We start from the raw sequence: 9,532 nt of genomic DNA, 5'->3' as shown, positions 1-9,532 counted from the left end.
GGCACTCCAACACCTGATAAAGACTCATGTATGCAAAATGTAACCTAAACATGGCTAAATCCTAGTCTATATGATCAAAATGCACATGGACGAATGGATAAGATAATGGAAATATGCAAGATATCAACTCCCCCAAACTTGTTCTTTTACTTGTCCACAAGTGAACTTTCTAGAACTCATAGGGAGAGAAGTTTGAAGGTGAGAGCTCATAGCCAAAAGAAACACACAAAGCACTCAAATCAACATCTAAATTCAGCATTAGTACACCCTCTCTTATTATACTCTAGCTTCTCTAGGCCTATTCAACTCTTTTCATCCCTACACTCATCATCATGCATTCACACATGCAAATCAGCCAACTCTCAAGTTCATTAAGCATAGCATCAAGTGAATTCTTGCAAATGGTCAATTGGTCCAAATCATTTGGTTGAGTAAGAGAAAGCTTTTATTCAAGTGGGTCAAAAGGTTCAAAATCCATGATCTTTTAAAGTGGTTTACTCTCAAAACAAGTAGCCTTGACATTGCACATAATATATCTAAGAAATGGATCAACTCATGCATACAATGCTAAATCTCCATTGTTCTACCATTTTCCCAATCATACAATTACACAATCATTCTCAAATGTCAAACCCAACTCACATCTCTCACCAAAAGATCCTGAGAACTTTAACTCCTTCTCTTTAAAATCTACAAGGGATTTTCCACAACCTCAAAACATTACTTAGCTCCTAACAACTTTGCTAGCCCCATTTTTCTTTCTTTTTCTTTTCTTTTTATATTTTATTTCATTTTTTTTTTTTTTTTTTTGGATGGGGTCCAAGATTTTTCATAACTTGAGCTAGAGGTATTTCTAGTTATCCCAATAAGACAATTCACTTAAACACAAAGAGTCATTTCTTTTCCTTTTTCATTGCTCCCAAATCATAATCACAACTCTCACCCCCCACCTATAGCTAGACAATAGAGTGCCCAATCTAGCAAGAATGAAGATAAAGCATTGTCGTTCCTGATACTCTCAACATTATGCACATGTAAGACTTTCCGAATAAGGCCTCACTCATCAAACAATGAAAGCTTAAAAGAAGGGAAAGGTTTTGGGAGTGGTCTACCACTAGAGTTTGTCAAAATAAGATTGGCATAAAGGATGTGACAACTCAAGTGTGTATAGCCATGACTCAGTACACAAGGGACCATGAGCAAGAAGCATTAAGTTCGTTTAGTTCAAATAAGGTTGTAGTTGGCTTCAAAGACTGAGTTTCAGCAATCAACAAGTTTCAGGAAGAGTCTTCAAGGCTCGAAGCATACAAGTGTTTTTGAGAGGTGCATAAGCTATTCAGGTGCAAAGTAATAATCTTTACAAGGCATTTCAAATCATTGCTCCCAATGCAAGTAAATGCAACCTATATGCTCTAGACTCTCCTAGAAATGCCAATGATGCAAACTAAATGATTTTTTTTTTAATGCAAATATATATGTTAATGCAATGCATGAGACTCAAAATCATCAAAGCAAACGTGATCAAATACTTGGTACCTCCCCCAAACTTAAATGACACAGTCTCTGTGTTGTCAAGGAGAGAGAGATACCCCAAAAGAGAAAACTAATATGCAAAAACGAAATGGTATATACAAGGGAAAGTAGTGGGTTACCTTCTATGGAGAATGAGTAGAGGGAGATGCTCCCTCCTCGCCGACCTCAGGTGGTAACTCTTCAAGGTGCTCATCAGTAAGAGTGCCCATCTATTCAATGTAGAAGGCTTGCCCGAACACTGTTGATTTCTTCATTTTCTCCTTGATGTCAAAGTGGAGAACATGCCCTTTACCCAAATGGAGATCAATCGTGCCCTCTTTCACCTTAACAATTGCTCCTGCAGTAGCTAAGAATGGCCTTCCAAGAATCAATGGGTCCTGAGCCTCCTCACCCATCTCAAGCACCAAAAAATCTGTAGGTATCTCATACCTTCCAATCTTCACAGGTAGGTCCTCTAAGATGCCCACAGGGTACTTCACTGAATGATCAGCTAACACCAGAGAGAGTTTAAACTTCTTGTACTGAGTGAATCCAAGCTTCTTTGCAACAGACAAAGGCATCACGCTGACACTATCTCCCAAATCGCAGAGACATTTCTCAAATACCATAGGTTCAAGAGCACAAGGTAGTGTAAAGCATCCTGGATCCTCTAACTTCTCTGGAACATCAAGCCTTTGGATGATGGCACTGCACTCATGGGTAAGAATCATCATGCTTTCCATTTCCTTCTTCTTTGCAGCTACAACATCTTTCAGGAACTTGTTGTATTGAGGAATCAACATGAAAGCATCGATGATGGGCATTGCAACCTGAGCTTCACTCATTTGCTTCTCAAACAAAGCCTTGTACTTCTCTAGCAGCTGCCTCTTGAATCTACCAGGGAATGGTAGTTTGGGTTCATAGGGAGGAGGAACAAAAGAATTTTCACTTGCTGGAGCAAAAACTTCACCATCTTTCATTGTTTTCTTCGCTTCCCCAACCTTTCCTTTACCCTTGGCTTCAACAATCTTCTCCAAGATTTCATCATTGATTTTCTCATCAACAATCACCACTTCATCATCTAAGTTGATGGCCACCTCCTCACCTAGTTTCTCAGCATCCATAGTGAGGGTTGTAGGAGGTAACTGTTTACCACTCCTAAGAGTGATAGTTTTGGCCTCCTTGGGGTTTTGGTCAGATTTTCCAGGTAGAGATCCTTGCTGGCGAGTCTGGTGAGTGTTCATGGAAGCAAACTGATTCTCTAAATTCTTGACTGTAGAAGCAAGATGTGAGAACTTGTTGTTGAGCTCATTGTAGCTCCCATCAATCTTGGAATGAAGGTTCTTCAACTCATAACCAACATGCTTCTCACTTCTAGTCTGAGACTCCAAGATTTGTTTCAGCAGGGTGTCAGTGCTGCTCTCTTGAGGAGCAGAGGAACCAGATGAGGGGTTTTGGTGAGGTTGATAGCTGCCTTGCTGGTTGTGTCGAGGCGGATAACCACTCTGTTGGTTGTTGGGATAGGATTTCTGTTGGTAGTTGTTGTACTGAAAGTTGGGCTCTTTTTTGTACCAACTACCATTGTTGTTGATGAAACACAGCTCTTCCTGACCTTCCAAACCCTCAACCTCATGGACAACAAGTGGTGTCTCTTGGCTTGGGTTACCAACAAAGTGTAGCTGCTCTTGAGTGGCTTTATCAGCAAGGAGGATGTCTATCTTATCATGTAGAGCTTTCAACTCTTTCCTCGTCTGCTTATCATCTGTTCGACTGCCTCTGTCGTGGTCTCCACTGTAGACTGCATCACTCTTTACCATGTTGTCAACCAGCTCCTCTGCATCTTCCTCAGTTCTCCCCAAGAAGAACTCATTGCTAGCTGTATCCAGTCTGGCCCTGTACTTAGGAAGAGCACCACGGTAGAATGTGCTCAGCAAGCTCTCCTTAGAAAAACCATGGTGTGAGCATTGAGCTTGGTAGCCCTTGAATCTCTCCCAGGCTTCACTGAAGCCTTCCAAGTTCTTCTGTTGAAAGCTGGAAATCTCATTTCTCAGCTTAGCAGTTCCTGAAGTAGAGAAGAACTTCTCCAAGAATGCTCTCTTACAATCATCCCAAGTGGTGATAGAGTCGCTGGGTAGAGACTTCTCCCACTGACGTGCCTTATCCCCCAAAGAGAAAGGGAATAACTTCAGCTTCAAGGCGTCCTCAGACACACCATTGGTTTTTGACAACCCACAGTAGCTGTCGAACCTATCCAAGTGATCAAATGGGTCCTCTAGAGCCAAGCCATGATACTTATTGTTCTCAATCACGTTGAGGAGTCCTGACTTGACCTCAAAGTTGTTGGCTGCCACAGCTGGTGCTCGGATTCCAAATCTATGACCATGTATGTTGGGGAGGTCGTAAGTGCCAATGGGTCGAGCTGCTCGCTGTTGGTTGTGTGGGACGTTGTTGGCATCATTTTAAGGTATTTCTCCCATATCAGTATCCAATCTCTGCAAGTGAGACTGTTGCTCTTCTTCTCGTCTCTTTCTAGCACTCTCTCTCTCTAAAGCTCTGATGTCTGCGGCTCTTGGAACTAGGTTTGATGGACCCTTGCTCCTCAAGTTCATACACCTGTAAAGTAAAGGGAGGTGAAGAAGGAGAATCAGTAACAAAAGAAAATAAAAATGACTTAGTCTCAAACAAGTGACTAAATCTCAATGTTTAAATCTACTCAGATTTAGCAACGGCGCCAATTTGATGTCAGGAGTTTTGAGGGTTCCTAAGACAAATGTTGTAGTATAGTGATTGTTGAACCAGTTCTGAGGGATATCAAAGCAATGAGAATGCAAGTACTCACTTAATCTAAGTGCAACCGATAATTTAAGAGGTTTCTAAACTAATGATTAATGATAAATGAAATGACTTTCTTTACTAAGGGAAAAGAGAACTCATGGGCATAGGGATTAGACCTCGGGTGAACAAGTTTCGAACTAAGGATGGCAAACGATCAATCAAACTATCGACTTTAAGCCTAGACACAATTCTAAGCAAGCTCTATGTCTAGATGAATGTTCATTTGCTAACATATCTCAAACATCAAATGTCTTTGGTTGAATAATATGAAAGCAATCATTACTAACAAGTCTATTAACTATTTTAGCACCTTTAACAACAAATGTCTTTGGCAAAGTATACTAAAAGCCTAGGATAGTTGTCTCAGGCATTTCATCAAACACCTTTTGGGTGGGAAATGTCTATTGATCAACTTTTGAGTGGCCAACTCAGAAGATGCATTTTGAATACTCTACTAGCAAGGAACAAGAATGATCTACACTAAAACATCCTAGAACTAACCTAATCACCCTTGATCTCCCTAACCCATGAATTCAAAAGGTGATTACTCACTAATCTCCATGATTCCTCTTAAACCCATATTGGATTTCAGATTAATCATGTAGAGAAATAGATAAGAAATCAACAATAACACAAGAACATAACAATCAAAATTCAAGAGATGAACTTCTCAAGAGAGTTTTTGTGTATTTCTCAATAGATCAAAAGATAATCTGCCTGGTGGCTACTAAAGATGTTTAAAACATAGGTTTTAGAAATGTAAAACGTGCATAATGAAATGACCAAAAGGGCCTTAAGTAAAATAGAAATCGACCCAACAATAGACGCGGAGCGACCTCGGCATGTCGCTCCGACAAGTCGCTCCGGCCCTCGGGAGCGACCTTAGTGGGTCGCTCTGAGAGGTCGCTCCGGGCTTCGCTTCGTGTCGTCTCGCCATAGAGACACGAACGACCTCGGGGTGTCGCTTTGGGAGGTCGCTCCGAGAGGGGTGTGAGATGCGAGCGACCTCGGTGCGTCGCTCTGGGCAAGTCGCTCTGGGCTTCCAACGGGATGAATATGGCGAGCGACTTCACGGGGTCGCTCCAGCTAGGTCGCTCTGAGAGGTGCTTTGGAGCGACCTCATGACGTCGCTGCGGAACCTCGCTCCCATCCTCTGCTCGTCCAATGATCACCTATTTCACCTCCTTTGAGCTCCAAATGCATCCAAATGTCCCCAAGAACTCCATGTGGCACTCCAACACCTGATAAAGACTCATGTATGCAAAATGTAACCTAAACATGGCTAAATCCTAGTCTATATGATCAAAATGCACATGGACGAATGGATAAGATAATGGAAATATGCAAGATATCAAATACCCAAACTTACTCTGGCCCAGATATGAAAGCAACCGACCTAAAACGAACCAAAAATCTTCAAATATCGATTTGGGTCCAAATGTTTAGAACTCAAAGCCAAATAGAAAGGAATCGACATGAATACCCAAACTTACTCTCTCATTATATTTTGTTTTTATCTTATAAGAGTAACATTTTTTAAATTGATATGACCAAAGATTAAATTTAAATTGGTAGATTTAATTTTGTAAATATTTGAAACTATATAATGTAAGATGACATGGTAAAATATGTTAGATTACTCATTTTAATAATTAATATATGAATATTATAGATCATGAACATAACATTATTGCTTAACAATAATTAAGTTGAGAGATATAATTAACTCAGAAAAACGTGTATCACATAAAATGAAGAGTAATAACAGAATTTTTTTTAAATAAGATTTTGAACCATGTTTTTAACTGGATGATTAATTGTATTATTAGGGGGTTCATCATGAAAATATTATATATATTTTATTAAGTCGGGTATGGAGTTCGTTTTAATCAAGAAGTATAAACAATAAAGAATTAAATAGTGTATATGGACGGGTTGCATGCTTAGGAATACACATGAGGGACCAAGTTCCAAGAAATAATAATTAGTTAATGAATAGGTCTAACAATTTTGTTTAAGTAGATTTTTCAAAATGATTCCCTTTAAACAGTAAATAGATACAATTATTGGATCATATCGAGCGGAAACCCTAATATTTGAATCTGATTTGTAAAGAAATCACTAATGTGGGTCATGGCCCATCGGCTTTTCCTTAAGCGCCCATGTAGAAGAAGTCTACGGTTCGATATCCCATACTGCATTTTCGGATTTTTTTATTTTTTTAATAAACCTAAAAAGACAATAATGTCCTCATCTTCTTCCCTGGTTATGTCGAGTAGAAACCCTAATTTTCGATTTTTTTTACTATTCTTAGCCGTTTTCACTCGTTTTCTTAGGTTTTCGCTCATTCATAATAGATTTTGAACTTAAGACATAATTTTAAACATGTAAATCAAGAACGTTTTCACTCGTTTTCTTAGCTTTTCGCTCATTCATAATAGATTTTGAACTTAAGACATAATTTTAAACATGTAAATCAAGAAAAAGTTGATTTTTTTGTAAGAAATCCATTTTTGGGCGATTTAGTGCAAAACATCACTGTTCCTTACCGATTAGCGTTTGTACGGCGAGTTAACGTCCAAATCGGCCGCATTTTAGAACCTGGGCATTATCAACTTGATGTTGGCCTTCTCTGATTAAAAATGATTGCTGTAAAACTTACGTACCATTAGTTGTAGAGTTATTCTTGGGTTCACCCCCTAGGGTGAACCTAGAGGTTCACCAGCCAATAGGAGTTCATTATTTCAAATTCGATATCTTTTAAAAAAGGAAACAAAATATTATCAAGTTATATTATGTTTTTAAAATAAAAAAAAAAAAAAAATAGCAGCTACAGAAAAAAAGAATTAAAAAAATCTTTTTAACGTCGTCAGCAAAACACTAAACCCTAAATCCTAATCCCTAAACCCTAAATCCTAAACCCTAAACCCTTGCGTAAACCTAAACCCTTGGGTAAACCCTAAACCCTTGGGTAAACTTTAAACCCTTGGGTAAATCCTAAAATCTAAATAAAAACACTAAACCCTAAAACTCTAAACCCTAAATCCTAAACCCTAAACCCTTGAGTGTTTTAGTGTTTAGTGATTTTGATTTAAAGTTTAAGATTTATCCTAGAGTTTAAGATTTATCCTAGAGTTTAGGGTTTACCCAAGGGTTTAGGGTTTAGGGTTTAGGATTTAGGGTTTAATGTTTTGCTGATGACGTTAAAAATATTTTTTTTTGTAATTACTACTATTTTTTATTTATTTTTCTTTACCTTTTAATTTTAAAAAGATAATATAAATTGACAATATTTTGTTTCCTTTTTTAAAAGATATCGAATATAAAATAACACAATCCTATTGGTTGGTGAACCTAGAGGTTTAACCTAGGGGGTGAACCCAAGAATAAGTCTTAGTTGTAACCATTAACTTTTTTTATTAGTCAAGCATATATGGTATACATTTTTTTGTCAACCGGGTTATGTTGTATAATAAATAAGGAGATTGACTAAACCATTAAATTTGATATGTGTATCAAATTACCTTGTATTGTTAAATAAATATTAAGTAAGACCAAAATATAATAAAAGCAAAGAGTCCAGATTTTTTAGGACTTCTTCCCTTTTAAATTTTTAATAGTATTGATACGTATTGACAAATTTGCTATGTATTATCTGTAATATCTGCTTCTCCCCTCTGTTTTTCTTTATCTCAAATCAGTTGTGTTCTCACAGCATGTAAAATTCAGAAAATGGTATGAATTTTAACATTTAGAACAAAAAAAAAACGATTATCACCAACTCATATATGATAACGAGTTCACGTAAATCACTATCCTACTACCGTAGTTTCGCATTAGCATAAATATCAGATCATTATAGTTTATTATATAAATGTTTACTCTTTAGGGAAGTCAGAACGCAGTTTACCCGGAGTTTCTAATGTTTCGGCGAAGGTTATAAATAGTTAACCCGGAGACGGTGTATTGGATAACCTGTAGCTGTACTCTAGATGGCCTCTTTTCAGATGAAATCAAAGCTTCGTTATTAACAAACCGTTTGTACATGATCAAGAGAGGATCAATTTGTGGAACGATTAGAGAACATAACCAAAATGCTTCTTTAAAAAGTTTCGGTTACAAAAGAAACATGAAAGGAAATAGATTGATTGCTAATAAAACCAGCAATAGGAACAAAGAGAAATAGAAAGAGGGTTTCGGTGTTGGATAGAAGACATTGATCGAAAGGATTGAGTGAAGAGATCAATTTTATCAAACAAAACCCTAAGCCCGTTTCTATCATGATTGGGAACAACAGAACAATCAATTGTGATTTTCTTTTTGTTAAATATCTTGCACGTTTTAAGAAGCTTAACTTCTTTATTTTTTACTCAGGAGGCCCAATAGTATATTGGTCACATATCCATTGAGGATTGATGTTAAAAAAATGGTTCTCTTAATCCCTGTATATAAATCCTCGAGCATTACAACATATTTTCGTACTCTCATGTCATCATTAGAATGATTCTTAGAATCATTAGAAAAATAAGTTGGTCTACATAAATATATATTATATTTTTTATTAAACTAACTATCAAATTGATTAGTAGTATAAAAAAGAATATTCTCAATTCTTTCTTTAAATAAAAACTACGGAATTACCTAATATGATTAACATATATATGATAATTAATGATTATGAATAATACATATTTAATAACAATTTTTGTATCCTCTCTCTCTCTTTTGTTTAGTTTTATATTATTAAAAAAAATTAAACAATCATTTAGATTTTTTTATTATATGTTTTATTTTGACATTTTTAAAATGACTATAAATTAGTAAAAAAGGTAAAAGTCCCACATTGAGAATTTTGTGGTCAATGGTTTAATTTTTTTTTCTTCGAACAAAATACAAATGATCATAAATTGTATGAATATGAAGACTCATTAATAAATATTCATATTATTTATATATATATATGTATATATATATATATATATCATTTAAAGTGAATTATATACTATATCTAAATATATAAATATGTTAATTTAAAAATTAGCATCGAAAATTTATTGAGATCTTAATATTTTAATTTTGAAATTTGTATTGAAAAATCTCACATTAAAAGTTTTGTGATTAACTGTTTAAATTTTTGTTACATCAAATATACAAATGTTAATAAAATCATATGAATATGAAGTGT

The 9,532-nt window shown here is 36.1% G+C and overlaps 1 non-coding gene across 1 annotated transcript; it reads left to right on the top strand.

The window, feature by feature from the left end:
- Window positions 1–3,459: 3,459 nt before the first annotated feature.
- LOC125593540 lies at window positions 3,460–3,566 on the top strand. The gene has a single exon (XR_007329444.1). It is a non-coding gene; the product is annotated as a small nucleolar RNA R71 (small nucleolar RNA).
- Window positions 3,567–9,532: the final 5,966 nt, after the last annotated feature.

This window comes from Brassica napus, chromosome C9, assembly GCF_020379485.1.
Source record: "Brassica napus cultivar Da-Ae chromosome C9, Da-Ae, whole genome shotgun sequence".
Lineage (NCBI taxonomy): Eukaryota > Viridiplantae > Streptophyta > Magnoliopsida > Brassicales > Brassicaceae > Brassica > Brassica napus.
This window is presented reverse-complemented; position numbering and strand designations above follow the sequence as displayed.